Source organism: Lissotriton vulgaris, chromosome 6 (assembly GCF_964263255.1).
Source record: "Lissotriton vulgaris chromosome 6, aLisVul1.2, whole genome shotgun sequence".
NCBI lineage: Eukaryota > Metazoa > Chordata > Amphibia > Caudata > Salamandridae > Lissotriton > Lissotriton vulgaris.
In genome coordinates, this window is record NC_141694.1 from 1,868,553,465 (window position 1) to 1,868,568,536 (window position 15,072).

The following is a 15,072-nucleotide window of genomic DNA, read 5'->3' on the forward strand; positions in this document are numbered from 1 at the left end:
CCCTCTACGCCGGAACCACTGCCAAACTCCAGAAGAGACTCCAGCTGATCCAGAACGCCTCGACATCCTCCGACACAGCCACATCTCCGGACACCTGAGAGACCTGCACTAGCTCCCGATCAACAAGAGAATCACCTTCCGGCTCCTCACCCACGCACACAAAGCCTTACACAACCAAGGCCCAGGATACCTCAACAGCCGCCTCAACTTCTACAATCCCACACGCCAGCTTCGATCGACCGGCCACGCCCTTGCAGCCGTCCCCCGCATCCGAAGAGCCACCACAGGTGGAAGGGCCTTCTCCTACCTGGCCGCCAAGACTTGGAACTCCCTCCCGACCCACCTCCGCCTGACCCAAGACCACCTCGCTTTCAGGAAACAGCTCAATACCTGGCTATTCGAGCAGTAGCAGACACCCCCTCCCCAAGCGCCTTGAGACCCTCCGGGTGAGTAGTGCGCTATATAAATGATTTGATTGATTGATTGATTGGGATATACTGAACAACTCCCAGCTAAACACCGACAATTTGTATCCTTTTGTCTTGTTCTGTCTAAGCGGCGCATAGCCTGTCGATGGGGTTGGGGCGCAACCCCAAATTTAAGGATTGGCTTTCTGACATGATACTCTGGCAAGATCAATTATGCATCTACGCTGAACTTCTTCCCCACTTCTCTTGTCCCTGAGCCCTCTGGGGCCCACTGCAGACATACCTTTTGGAACACCCATACACTGATGAGGCCACGTCTTAAAGTTTCACACCATCTCTCTATTCAGTAGGCTACCATAGCCTGCTCTGGCCCTCCTCTCAGGACAACAATATTGGACCATGATTGTTTCCGTTATATGCTGATGGAGCCTCTGACGCACCCATTTCTGACTGCAGGCTGTGATAGCAAATATCTGATGTCTGATATTTTTCCCTCTCAGTATTATTGTTGCTCTTGGACTATGTAAAACGTACCACTTTGCTTACATTTATAAGTGACTAGTGAAAAGAAAGGTGACAGCATTAATAATTGGCGCAATCAAGCGATTTAGGGGTTATGCTTGATCCTAGTAGTAATCTTCCTATTCAACTGATGGAGGGGATTTGTGCAGTGGATGTGTCTGTTGAGCATGGGTTTGTAGACATCTTGAGAAAAGAGACTTTCCAAAGGTATTTAGGCAAGAATTCAAGGATACTTGAAAGCTTATAAACATAAAGTAGGATTGAGGCAGGATGCTCAACTTGATGTTGGGTCAGGAACGTACCCATTTCTGTTAGAGTAGGTATGCAGTGTGAGATTATGAGAATAAAACTGAATGGGATCTTTGAAGAGGTGGAGGGCAGGGAGTGGCTTGCTCCAGTGGTAGCTTCCGGGAAGGCCAAAGAGGAGATACGCCTATCTATTGATTTGAGGCAACTAAACAAGAATGTGATCATGGATAGATACCCCCTGCCGGATGTATGTTGTTACTACGCATGCTTTACAACTCATGCCTTTACCACGCAACTTTTACATTGCTGGATAGTGAGTAGTTTAATTTACTATTCCAACTCCGGTCCCCCGTGGATAGTAGGGCAGGTTTTCGATAGTAAATTAAACCATTCCCTATCCTACAGCGCCCCCCAGCGCAAGTCGTTGTAACAACTTGCGTTGTAAAAGTTGCCTGGTAAAGGTAGTGCGTGGTAAAAGTTGCTCTGTAAACTCTGTTCCCCCCCTACCCAATATTTTGGAGTTGTTGATGTTTCTTGAAGGGGCGAAACTATTTAGCCCTACTGACCTCACCTCTGCATACCATTAGGTTGAATTGGAGGATTCATGCAGGTATTGCACAGCATTCATCACTCCATTTGACAGTTCTAGATTCATGGGCTACCTTTTGGACTGGTCTCAGCTGCTTCAGTTTTTCAGCGTGTTACGGAGAGGGTGCTGAAGGATATAGAAGGGGTATGTATATATCAGGATGACATCCTAGTTTTTGGAATGGATGAGTCTGAACATGATATACGCCTGAAAGAGGTTCCGGGAAAATTGTGTACATGTAACCACGCGATCACGGTTGAAAAATACAAATATCGTTATGGTACAATTGACTATCTTGGTCAGAAGCTGTGTGGTACATTGAACCGTGTTGGAGAGCCAACCATACATTTCCAACACAATACATATGGAGAAACCCTGAACTCTTTCCTACTAGCCCACGACATGGAGATTATAGAGATTGAGCAGGATGAGAAGGGTGATAGCCTGCCAACTTTTGTAGGGAGAGGGGCGAACACTGTAATTGATTTTATTTGCATGTCTTCCGAACTAGCTATTTTTAGTTCTGGTGTCAAGGTTTTAGACCACATGATTAGTGACCATAATTGTCTTGTTATTGAAACCAGGTTTTGGGATGCTTGCATAACCCCAGATAGTAGCCCTATCACAAACATCGAAGTACACAGGCCGAACGGATTCAGAATAAGGTGGGCTGGGGATAAGGCTGAAGCAACCTCAAATTGTATTATCTCTGGCTGTTTAAATGACATTAGAACAATTACCGACGAGAATTCAAATATGAAGGCCTGTATTTTTTACTTTACAAGAATCAACGTTTTTATTAGTGATAAGTTTACTAGGGCTGCTGGAAATTCTAAAAATAAAGCAAAGGGTTGGTTCAATAATGCCTGTACTGTGGCATTGAAAACCCTAAAAAAGGCATTAACCATTAAACCTAGAGATAAATCAGCTGTAGCTAAGCTTAGATCTGACTATAACTCAGCTCTTAAGCAAAGGAAAGCTGAATTACGTGAGGAAGCTTGGGAGCGTTTTGATCAAGCGGCTGTTTCAAACAACTGTACTCTTTTCTGGGCAGCAGTTAACAGCCCCTTTTTAAAGGATGACAAACTCCCCGTGTTGACCTCAAACGTTGGTAAGGAATCATGGGTCCAGCATTTCTCTGGCATTTTTAATCCTAAAACTGAAATGTTGCCGATAAGTTGCTCCTGGCCAGTACTTAACATAGATATCACCTTACAGGAGGTCCTAAGTAGTATTCAGGCTAGCAAGGGCGGAAAGGCCCAGGGACCCGACGGTGTCCCAGTGGATGTATACAAATTTGCACCTGAGACTTGGGGGCCAGTACTAGTCAAAGTTTTTAATGCTGCTGTTCACTGTACTATTCCTTGCACTTGGTCTGAATCTATAATAGTTCCGATTCACAAGAAAGGGGACAGAGGAAACGTCAAAAATTACCGGCCAATTTCTTTGCTGGATTCGTCCGTCAAGATTATGAGCCGTGTACTCCTCGCCCGATTAGAAGAATGGGCAGAGTCTAATCAGATAATGACAGACTGCCAATACGGGTTCAGGAAAGGAAGAGGTTGCATTGAACAGTGTTTAAACCTGGAACTCCTGATAGGGAAATACACCCGTGCAAAAAATGGGTCACTCTACCTCTGTTTTGCTGATTTGAGCAGCGCCTTCGATCTGGTGGATCACGCCATACTATGGACTACCTTGCTAGAAATGGGAGCACCTAGGGAAATTATATATTTCCTGGCCCGCCTGTACGAGAGACTCAGCTCGAGTGTCCGATATGGGCCTTCGGGCGAATGTACAGATAAATTCCGGGTCAGGAGAGGTATTAGACAAGGGTGCGTCCTGGCACCCCTGCTTTTCACTCTTTTTATCAACGAAGTAGACTCGATCCTCAAGAAAGCACCAGCCGACGCCCCTAGAGTAAACACAAGTACCATCCCCGTGTTACTTTATGCGGACGACGCTGTGTTGCTTTCTAGGACCCCCCGGGGTCTACAGCTCTTGATGGACAAATTTGTGGCCTTTATAGAAAAAAGGAAGTTGGTCATCAACAAGAGCAAGACATATGTGATGGAGTGTGGTGCTAGCAATGTTAAAACCAAAAAGCCCTATAGGTATCACATTGATGGCCAGGTGGTGCAATGTGTGGAAAATTTCTGTTACCTGGGGGTTACCTTTTCTAAAAATGGGCGCTGGGATGTTGAGCACAAGGTGGTGCGTGATAAAATGACCAGGAGCGCCAATGGAATATTTGCTTTTGCAAGTAAACTAGGTAGTAGAAGGCCCAAGGTAATGCTTAAGATTTTTGAAGCCAGGTGTCTCTCGGCTGCTCTTTACGGAGCAGGGGTTTGGGGGGTATCCAGGGTAGAACCTTTACAGGTAGAAGAGAATATTTTTCTGAAAAAATTACTGTGTCTCCCGACATCCACCGCTAATAGTCTGGTCCACAAAGAATTAGGATTACAACATCTAAATGATCTATTACTGTTGAGACCTCTGATGTTATGGCGCACGGTCTGGATGAAAGACGAAACCTCATTTAACAGGGCCATTATTGAGGATTGTCTACGTCTAGACTTTTTTCTTAAAATCCCATGGATTAAGTACACAATTGAATCCTTTTCCAGTGTATTTGGATTAAACGTTGCACTAGATCACTGTTCTGCCTCGGATCTCTCTAAAGAGAGTCTGAAATCAATCTTTTTAAATCATTGTGCAGAAAGACGAGCTATGGATGATCTCAAACTCTTCACCTGTATACGTTATAATCAATTGAACGAATTCGTGGGCCTACATCCCTACCTCCCCCTGGTGACCAAAGGGCAACATCGGTTTGTCCTCACCAGGATGAGGATGGGTACGGCCCACCTATTGGTTGCATTTCCTGAGATTAAGATGCGCCCTATAGGTCCATGTCGGTGTGACAACTTTTCAGAACAAAGCACAGAGCACTTTCTACTTGTATGTAACCTGTACAGTGAATATCGAAAATTCTTTTTAAAACCTCTATTTATTAAACATGGAGCAAGAACTATTAAAGCGGCAATGAAGTTACTTTTTAATTTGCATCACCCTGACATCTGTTTTTATACGGCTAGTTATATACTCAGGGCTATTAGCTCTAGGAAAAGCATGATTTTTTAAGTTCACAATTTTTAAAGTAATTTATTTATTGGAACCGTTTTTTATTATCCGACATATATATGTATCTTACTGTATTTTTAGCAGATTGCGATTGCCAAGTGTATTTTTCTTTTAACATGTGGTGTTTGTATTGTTATGTACTTTTATGGACATGATTTACATGTTTCCGAATAAAGTTTTTGACTTGACTTGACTATCTTGGTCACACTATTACAGGGGAGGGTATCAAACCCAAGCATGATCTTGTTTCCACCATTCTGGATATTGTCTTCATTCATCCAAGGAGGAATTAATGAAGTTCTTTGGAATGGTGGAGTATTTTGTGAAATTTGTGAAAAAAAGTTCAGTGAGCTGAGTGTTAACACAGGGAATCTTTTTTAAAAAGATGTGGACTTTGCATGGACTGAGAGTTGTGAAAAGGAGTTTATTTCCATCAACGAGAGCCTAAATGGTGATCCTGGTTTAAAAATTTTTTACCCAAATAAGAAATCCATACTGGCAATAGATGTGAGTGTAAGAGGTCTGGGTGCTATTGTAGTATGGTTTAGGGCCCCCTTTTATGTGCATGTTATGTTAGCATGGCTTATTAGAAGTTTAAACGCCATTTTACCTTTTGCTGCTTTTGCACACAACCCTGCATACCTGTTTTGCAAGTTAGCCTTCACTAAGTTCTATACATGAGAAAAGTTTTTTTTTTACATCTCTAGACATACATCACGCCCCTAGTCTGTGAAGTGAGTGCTGAGCCGTCAAGGTTATCATAACATGTGAGCCTGTTTTTCAGCATGTCAGTGTTACACATTCTAGACACAAGATGTTGGCAGCTACTAGCCAAGCAAGATTCTGGTGCCTTTATCATAGCACACATGCCATATTTTCACACACTTGGAAGATTCCGGGGATGCAGAGAGACTGATCCAGATGTAATTTACACTTACTGAGCGGAAAGGTAATGGGGTCCCCCAAAACAGGCCCAAGAGTCCTTCTTTAGTTTATAATACATAGTTCCTATAAAGGGAGGGTGTTACAACTAGGCGCTATATAACCTGTTTGCACTGTCATTGTAATATGATTCCTCCTTTTGTATTTTATGGAATTGTAACCATGCCGACCATATTATTCTTAATCATATGTCTGCTTATGTTGACTAAAATACTGCACATGAGATCACGTTGTTAAAATAAATATTTTAACCTTACAGTGTCTCTTTTTTACTCCTGTTGTGGACTGGTATGAGAATATAACAAAAGAGTGTTTTCACTTCCCACCATTCCTGAGATGGTCCTAAGTCTCATGTTCTAGGTTGTCTAATCATTGGTTACTTTGCTATAGGACGAAGAGCTAATGTGACACTGATTGCTAGATGGTTGAGGTTTTCTAGGTACTGAGGTGAGTTTCTGGTACACCACAATTCACTAATTTCTTAGATCTCTGTTCACAGTTCTGTGTATGAGCAGAAATCCTTGCAACACTACGTTGCAACAAAATTGGTCTGGTGGCTTTAGTACCATCATGTTTTTGTCACGGAGCCTGAGGGATGCAGAATCCAGACACTCTGTGGGTTTGGTAGGTTCCCCTTGCTGGGAGCCGAGCACAGGGCCAAAAATTCCCCTTGTAAAACCAGGTTGCTTTGTGGTAGTCAATGTTGATGTATCCTCAATACGTTTGGGCCCTTGCCTGTCACGGGGACTTGGGCCTCCCAGATGAGTGAGGCACCATTCTTTGTGAAGACTTTGGGGAACGCAGAGTAGGTGGAATTTTGTGGATCCACACAGATTCTAGAATATTCCACCACAGAAGGGTTAGGAAAATTTGTTTTTTTGGCAATTCTTTAGGTTTGCAAGGGATTATGGGTAAAAGAACCTGATGAGAGCCAGCCAAGTCAACCCATCCTAGATTCCCCTGGTTGTCTAGTTTTCAAAAATGTATAAGTTTCCCTAGGTGCCGGCAGAGATAGGGTTCAAAATCTACATCTAGGCACTTTGCAAAAAAAAGGTCTATTTTCACTGTGAAAATGTGATGTGTCCACGGTGCGTTTTGGGCTGTTTCTTGTCGCAGGCACTAGGCCTACCCACACAAGTTAGGTACCATTTTTCTCAGAAGACTTTGGGGAATGGAGGTAGGTGGAATTTTGTGGATCCACACAGGTTCCAGAACTTTCCACCACAAAATTTGAGGAAAATATGTTTTCTGGACAATTCTGGGTAACAGAACCTGGTGAGAGCCAGCCAAGTCACCCCATCCTGGATTCCCCTGAGTTTCTAGTTGTCAAAAATGTATAGGTTTGATAGGCTTCCCTAGGTGACGGCAGAGCTAGGTTTTAAAATCTACAGTTAGGCACTGTGCAAAAAAAGCGTCAGTTTTCACTGTGAAAATATGGTGTGTCCACGTTGCGTTTTGGGCCGTTTCCTGTTGCGGGTGCTTGGGCCTCCCACACAAATGAGGTACCATTTTTCTCTGAAGACTTTGGGGAACACTGGGTGGGTAGAATGTTGTGGATCCACCAGATTCCAGAACGTTCCACCACAGAAGTGTGAGGAAAATGTTTTTTTTTTTACACTTTTTTAGGTTTGCAAGGGATTCTGGGTAATAGAACCTGGTGAGAGCCAGCCAAGTCACCCCATCCTAGATTCCCCTGGGTGTCTAGTTTTCAAAAATGTATACGTTTGATAGGTTTCCCTAGGTGCCGGCAGAGCTAGGGTTCAAAATCTACATCTAGGCGCTTTTCAAAAAAAGGGTCTGTTTTCACTGTGAAAATTTGATGTGTCCACGTTGCGTTTTGGGCTGTTTCTTGTCGCAGGCACTAGGCCTACCCACACAAGTGAGGTACCATTTTTCTCGGAAGACTTTGGGGAATGGGGGTAGGTGGAATTTTGTGGATCCACACAGGTTCCCGAACTTTCCACCACAGAAATGTGAGGAAAATATATTTTTGGGACAATTCTTTAGGTTTGTAAAGGATTCTGGGTAGCAGAACCTGGTGAGAGCAAGTCAAGTCACCCCATCCTGGATTCCCCTGGGTGTCTAATTGTCAAAAATGTACAGGTTTGATAGGTTTCCCCACATGTCGGCAGAGCTTGGATTCAAAATCTACAGCTAGGCACTTTTTAAAAAAAGGGTGCTATTTCATTGTGAAAATATGGTGTGTCCACGTTGCATTTTGGGCTGTTTCCTATAGCGGGTACTTGGGTCTCCCACACAAGTGATGTACCATTTTTCTCGGAAGACTTTGGGGAACACAGCGTGAATAGAATTTTGTGGATCCATGCAGATTCCAGAACATTCCACCACAGACATGTGAGGAAAATGTTTTTTTTGGACAATTGTTTAGGTTTGCAAGGGGTTCTGGGTAACAGAACTTGGTGAGAGCCAGCAAAGTCACCCCATCCTGTATTTCCCTGGGTAACTAGTTTAAAAAATGTATAGGTTTGATAGGTTTCCCTAGTTACCTGCAGAGTTAGGGTTCAAAATTTACAGCTAGGCACTTTAACAAAAAAGGGTCCGTTTTTACTGTAAAAATAAAGTGTGTTCACGTTGCGTTTTGAGGCGTTCGTGGTCACAAGGCCTACCCACACAAGTGAGGTACCATTTTTATCAGGAGACTTAGGGTAACACAGAATTGTAGAGAAACTGTTATTACCTATTGACTTTCGATGCATTTCTGCCTTCCAAATGAAAGACAATGTATAAAAAAGAAGTCATTTTGAAAAATGACCTATAATTCTCATGCTAGTATGGGTATTCACAATTTCAGAATTGTGCAAATATCTACTGTTTCTAAACTCTATATTTTGTTCCAATTTCAGAAATACACAGGTGTCTTTCATACCGATTTTTCTATGTATATTTACCCAAATTAATTGCTATATAACCAGAACATAATAAAAAACCATTGCAAAAAGCTGCTCAGTTATTGGCTCTGAATTATTCGGGTTCTTGGTGAACCTACAAGTCCTATATATCCCCACAACCAGAAAGGTCAAGCGGATGTAACAGTCTATTGCTTTCAAACAGTTATCATAATTCAAAAAAGTTACAGGTGAAAACATTGCCACAAATGTCTGTTTTTTTCAACTAATTTTTAATTTTTCCTCTATTCAACGGTTAGTTTCCATAAAGAAACCTTGAAGGATCCACACAAATGACCCCTTGATGAATTGAGAATTCTGTCTACTTTTCTGAAATGTATAGCTTTCCAGGATCCATTATTGCTTTCATACCTATTCTACCATTAACTTGAAAGAGTTTGAAAGCACAAGAAAATAGCAAAAATAGGCTATGTCACAGAAAAAGGCCAAACACTGTGTAAAAATGTGTGGATTTCTGATAAAGGTCTGCTTGGAGCTGGGCAGATGGTGATTTCAGCACCACAACCCCTTTTTGATACCATTTGGTGGGAAAAAACAGACACTTTCAACGGTAGCCCTTTCTCCCATTTAAAAAAAAAAAATGTACCTGTATTTTGGCTAATTTCTGGGTCCCCTCCAGGGGAATCCACAAACCCTGGCTACTTTTAGAGTCCCCAAGATGTTGGAAGAAAAGGACGCAAATTTGACATGGATAACTTATGTGGTCAAAAAGTTACAGCGGCCTAATCGTGAACTACCCCAAATAGCCAAAAAGAGCTCAGCACTGGAGGAGAAAAGGCCCAGCAGTGAAGGGGTTAAATAACAACAAATAAACTGGGAAAAAATCAAAAAATCCCAATTTAATTACACATAACAAAATCATAAATGTGAAAAAATATATTATAAACTACAAACATACCTATATATAAGAAATATTATTTTGAATACACAAAAACATTATAATAATATAATGCTAAATTCTAGGAATAATAAATATGTTATTGCTACTCCAGTCTATGTAACAGTAGGGAAAGCGTTGGACTCCGGAGGGTTAACATGTACTTTTCCCACTTTAGTCAGTGCAACAGTAGGGAAAGGGCTGGACTCAAGAGGGGTAATATTTACTAGACCCACTCCATTCGGTTCAACAGTAGGGAAAGCGTTGGACTGAGGAGGGGTAAAATGTACTATTCCCACTCCAGTAGGTGCAACAGTAGAGAATGCGTTGGACTCAGGAAGGGTAACATTTACTATTACCACTCCAGTCGGTGCAGCACTAGCAAAAGCGTTGGTCTCAGGGTGGGTAACATTTACTATTCCCTCTTCAGAGGGAATAGTAAATGTTACCCAGGGGGTGCAACAGTAGAAAATGCATTGGACTCAAGAAGGCTAACATTTGCTATTCCAACTCCAGTCGGTGCAGCAGTAGGGAAAGCATTGACCTCAGGAGGAGTAAAATTGACTATTCCCACTCCAGTCTGGGCAACAGTAGGGAAAGCATTGGACTCAGGAGGGGTCAGGTTTACTTTTCCTACTCCAGTCAGTGCAACAGTAGAGACTGTGGTACCTCTGGCAACGAGAAGGTGCTATCTAAGATTCAGGCAGTACAGAACACCGTTGCATTTCTTATTTGCAACCTTCCTTCTGGAACAGTATCTGCGTCTCTTCTAAAGGCTTTACATTGGCTATCAGTGAGAAACAGAATTATTTTTAACATCTTCTGTTTAACTCACAAAGCCCTACATGGCAATGGAGCCATCAATGTATCATCAAAGCTCACTCGCTATTCCCCCTCCATACTCTTAAGATCCTGCGACAAAGCTCTATTAGAGGTCTCCAGGGTTAGACAGTCCAGATCAGGAGGCAGGTCTTTTTCCTTCCTTCCTCCCTTCTATTGGAATAATTTGCCTCTGCAAATAATTATCTGTGATGACCACTTCCATTTCAGGAAATTACTCAAGACTCACCTGTTTTAGAGTAGCACCTTTTTATCTGCTGTCTTGGTTTCATGCTGAGATACTCCTCTAGGGGTGATTTGATCGTGTAAAACAATAAAATAACATAACATAAAACCCTGGAAATTCCTGGTTGTCAAGTTTTCAAAAATGTATGTGGTTGGTATGTGTCCATCGGTGGCGACCAAGCACAGCTCCAAATCCCACAGCTATCCTATTGCTCATCTTTCCACATATTGCTTTAGGGCTTTTTATGGCAAGGTAGGTAGGCATGAGAGAATGCTGTGCTGTAGGAAATGAGTGGCTCTCCATACAATTCAGATGTTTTCCTCACACATTTGTGAAGAATAAGTTTGAGGTTTTCAGAATATTGTTGGTGATAACAGGTTATGGTATCCAAACAAAGCAAATCAACCTGTGTCTGGTTTCAGAACTGTATGGGTCAGGTAGATTTTCCGAGGTGGCAGCTTACTCAAGTCCAAAACGTGAGGCCATACACCCTAACAACTGGGATGATATATAAAAACAACACCCACAAGAACCACATATCCTCTCATTTGACATTGGAATGAGATTATTTAGTACATGGGGTGCAGGAAGACTGTTGAGGCTTAAGTAGTCAGGCCAAACCCACCCATTATTTTATTAAAACACATTTTCCTGTCTTAAGTTGGCTTTCTGCCCCTCCAGGAACAATTGGGTGCACACCTCTTTTCTGCCCCTACTTGTTTGTTCCTTTTGGGGTGTGGACAATGCCAGACTACAACAGGCGCACCTTTGGCTTTTGCCCCAAAAGCAAAATCCCTGGTGTCAAGTGGACTTGCTACCCCTCCGGGGGCAAGATTGGTGCAACCTCCCAATTGGGACGAGCCTCCGATCTGTCCCCAGGGGGCAAAAGGACACTATTGCCCCCTCTGGGGGGAGCGTTTAGCTTGAGGCCAGGGTAGGCTGCACCCTCCTTTTATTTGTTTTGGCAAAGTTGTGAATTTCCTGGTGTGTAGTGGGCTTCCTGCCCCCTCTGGGGCAAACTGAAGGTACATCCCCTTTCTGCCCCTGGAGGGGACAGAAATATGTGTTTGCCCCATTTGGGGTGGGGTGTGGCCAATACGAGAGTGCAACTCCTGCACCCCTTTCTTTTGCCCAAATACTAAATCTCTGGTGTCAGGGGGACTCTCTGCTACCTCAGGGTGCACCACGTCGGGGTGTACCTCACCTTTTCTACCCCAAATCCCCTATATTTACCACTTTTAAAAATGGCACAAGTCTTCTTCAGCTGTACTGACAGGGCAGCCCATGCTAGAGGTTTGGCTGGCCTTTTGGGGGGTTTACAGCTTCTTTGTAGCTAAGTTGCCACCTGTCCGGGAGCAAATGTGGCTGGGGCAGAGGAGCTGTTTCCTCCTTTTGCGAATCAGCCCTGATGTATACCAGAGGCCGTGGGGCCTTTGAAGATCACCACGTTGATGTGACACTTCACTGGCCTTCCTGGGAGGGGGGAGGTGTGACCTTCTTCCTGCCCAGACCTTTGTTACTGACTCCGGGGACGGACCATGCCCTGCTGAGAAAGTAAATACAGTTTTTTATAGTAACAAACTAAGAAATCATCTTCTGATTGACAAAGACAGCTTCCAGTAGCATCATGTTTGTGTGATACAAACATATGATGTGATGAGCAAATATGCAGACCATGATAATTCAGCACATTTGAATGTGAAACGAACAAGTGCTGAGGTTTCAGAAAGGCTCTCCCCTCTGCTTGCCTCACAGCAGCATCTGACAGAGCAGCTGAGTCTGCACGCACAGGTCGGTGAAGCAGATTTCAAATTATGCACAAACGCAGGGTTAGCGGGACTAGGAAATATTTTCATTTCATTATTTTTAACCCAAGAGAAGACGAAACTAGTTAGGAAACATTACACAAAAAGCGGAAGGTACTCGTTAAGAAATGCGGGGGAAAGAGGAGTGGCAGAGCATCAAGAATGAGTACAGTAAAAGCAAAAACCCTAGAAAATACTAAATGAAGTATTTCATACTTTGTAAAGAGATAAAAAGAACATGGATATCTTATATGAGAAATCGATCCATTGAAAATTCATGCTATGTTAGCAGGGTTACTTGTGCAACAATATGGATGGAAATGGTCTCATTAATATGCCACCAAATACATCGGAGAAGCACACTCTGGGGCACATTTATGTAGGAGTTGCGTCTTCATTGTGGCGCCACGCAACAAGGCACAAGAGTGAGTTACATTTGTCAAGCCACCCAAGGCCACCTTGCCTGCCTGATACATCTAGAGTAATGCAATGCAGCGAAAATATCTGTATTGCATTACTCTGCCCCAGGAAGGCTTTCCATGGTGGAGCATAGCAGTGGCGGCTGGTGACATTTGAAAGTGGTGGGCGTAAAATGCTAGCCATACTGCACTAAGGCGGCGTTGCAAAATAACCAGGGTACAAACCACATACACTAAAGATATATCACATCGGCAACTAAAGTGGTAAATTCCTACCGTGCCTGTTATTTGCCCCATAGCATGAGACAAATTGAATACCCAGAGGCTCGAACATTATCTTATCTTATCTTCTTATCTTATCTTAACAAGGTTTTATAAAGCGCTCGCACACCCACGGGTTTCATGGCGCTAAACCGACAGAAGCTGTGTGACTATAATTGGAAAACCATCTGAAGAAATTAGGCCAAGGCCTGGGCAATGCTTCCTAATGGGAGAAGAGTGGTACAGGAACGAATTTCCAGGGGAAGGGAATTCCATAACTTTGAGGCAAGGGTAGCAAACCTTCGCCCTCCCTTACGTTGGAACTTATGTCGAGGGACAGTCAGGAGGGTTTGATAGGTAGAGCGTAGGCTGCGACGAGGGATGTATCTGGGCAGAAGATCTTGAATAAACTTCGGACTGCTAGCATATAAGGACTTAAAAATTATGCAAGCAGTTTTAAAAGTAACACGTTTTGTAATCGGGAGCCAATGAAGTTGCCTCAATAGAGGTCTGGCAGTCTGCCAGTGCGGAAGATGGTAAATAAGTCTGGCTGCCTGATTTTGAACCATCTGCAAAAGTTTGCTGAGGGTAGCAGGAAGCCCCAGGTAGATGGCATTGGCGTAGTCTAGGTGTGATAACACCAATGCCATTACCACCTGGGTGGTAATGGCACCTGGGTGGAAACAAGTGTCATCCCTTTTTATACCAAATGCACATTGTTTGGTTTTTCACAATACTGAAGTTAGATCTTTTACCTCTGTCAAGGACTTCAAAATGTAACAAAGAATGGCCTCCTGCTTTTTACAATACATTCCATCCTGCAGTAAAACCATGGAACATGTGCTTACTAAGACACGGTGAGGGCTTAGTACAAATCCCAGGCATACCTAACAAATTCACAACAAGGCAGCATCTACTCACACAGTAACAATCAACTGTCCAAGACAGACATAACATCATGCACTGCTCATGCACTAATGACCTGTGCACTGACCGCACACATCTAGCACTTGACTGTCCAAGACAGACATAACATCATGCACTGCTCGTGCACTACTGACCTTTGCACTGACCGCACACATCTAGCACTTGATAAATCCATGCCTCAACAATGCGCCTTTTACCACAGATTCAAAACCTGCTCTCTGTGCACGAAGGCTGCCAACATGGGCTGGGCAGCCTGACTCCAGACTCCATCATAAATACTGCGCCTGTCTCAACGCCTGGCCTAATGTTGCCAAGTTTGATTAACGTCTACATCTCGGCCTGGCTCGTTACTTCACGCACTTGGCTACACAAAACGTACTGTTTCTCAAAGCAGGAAATCAATCCAGACTCTGGAATAGGGAGGTTTTGAAGTTAATACAAAGACTTTGTATTAACTTCAAAACCCAATCTCTGACTCTCACCCGGAAACATTCAGTCTACACCAACAAAGGTCTTAGCTGAAATCTCCTGAGGCACAGCCGGGAGTAGGGACTTTTGAGGATTTTAACTTTGTAATACTGTGTTTACTTTTAAAGCAATCCAAGACTCACAGATATCCTGGGCACTGAAATCTCAGGCACTAACATCCCCGCACAGCGGATAGAACGCTGACGCGGGCGGGTGGTTTTTGCAGTCCGGACGCCATTGGCGGGAATCGCAAGGCACGCCCACTAGTACTAGCCACGCCCCCTTACCAGGTACAAAACGTGCGCTGATTACAAGCGGGGCGTCTTAGCTGAAATCTCCTGAGGCACAGCCGGGAGTAGGGACTTTTGAGGATTTTAACTTTGTAATACTGTGTGTACTTTTAAAGCAATCCAAGACCTACCGATATCCTGGGCACTGAAATCTCAGG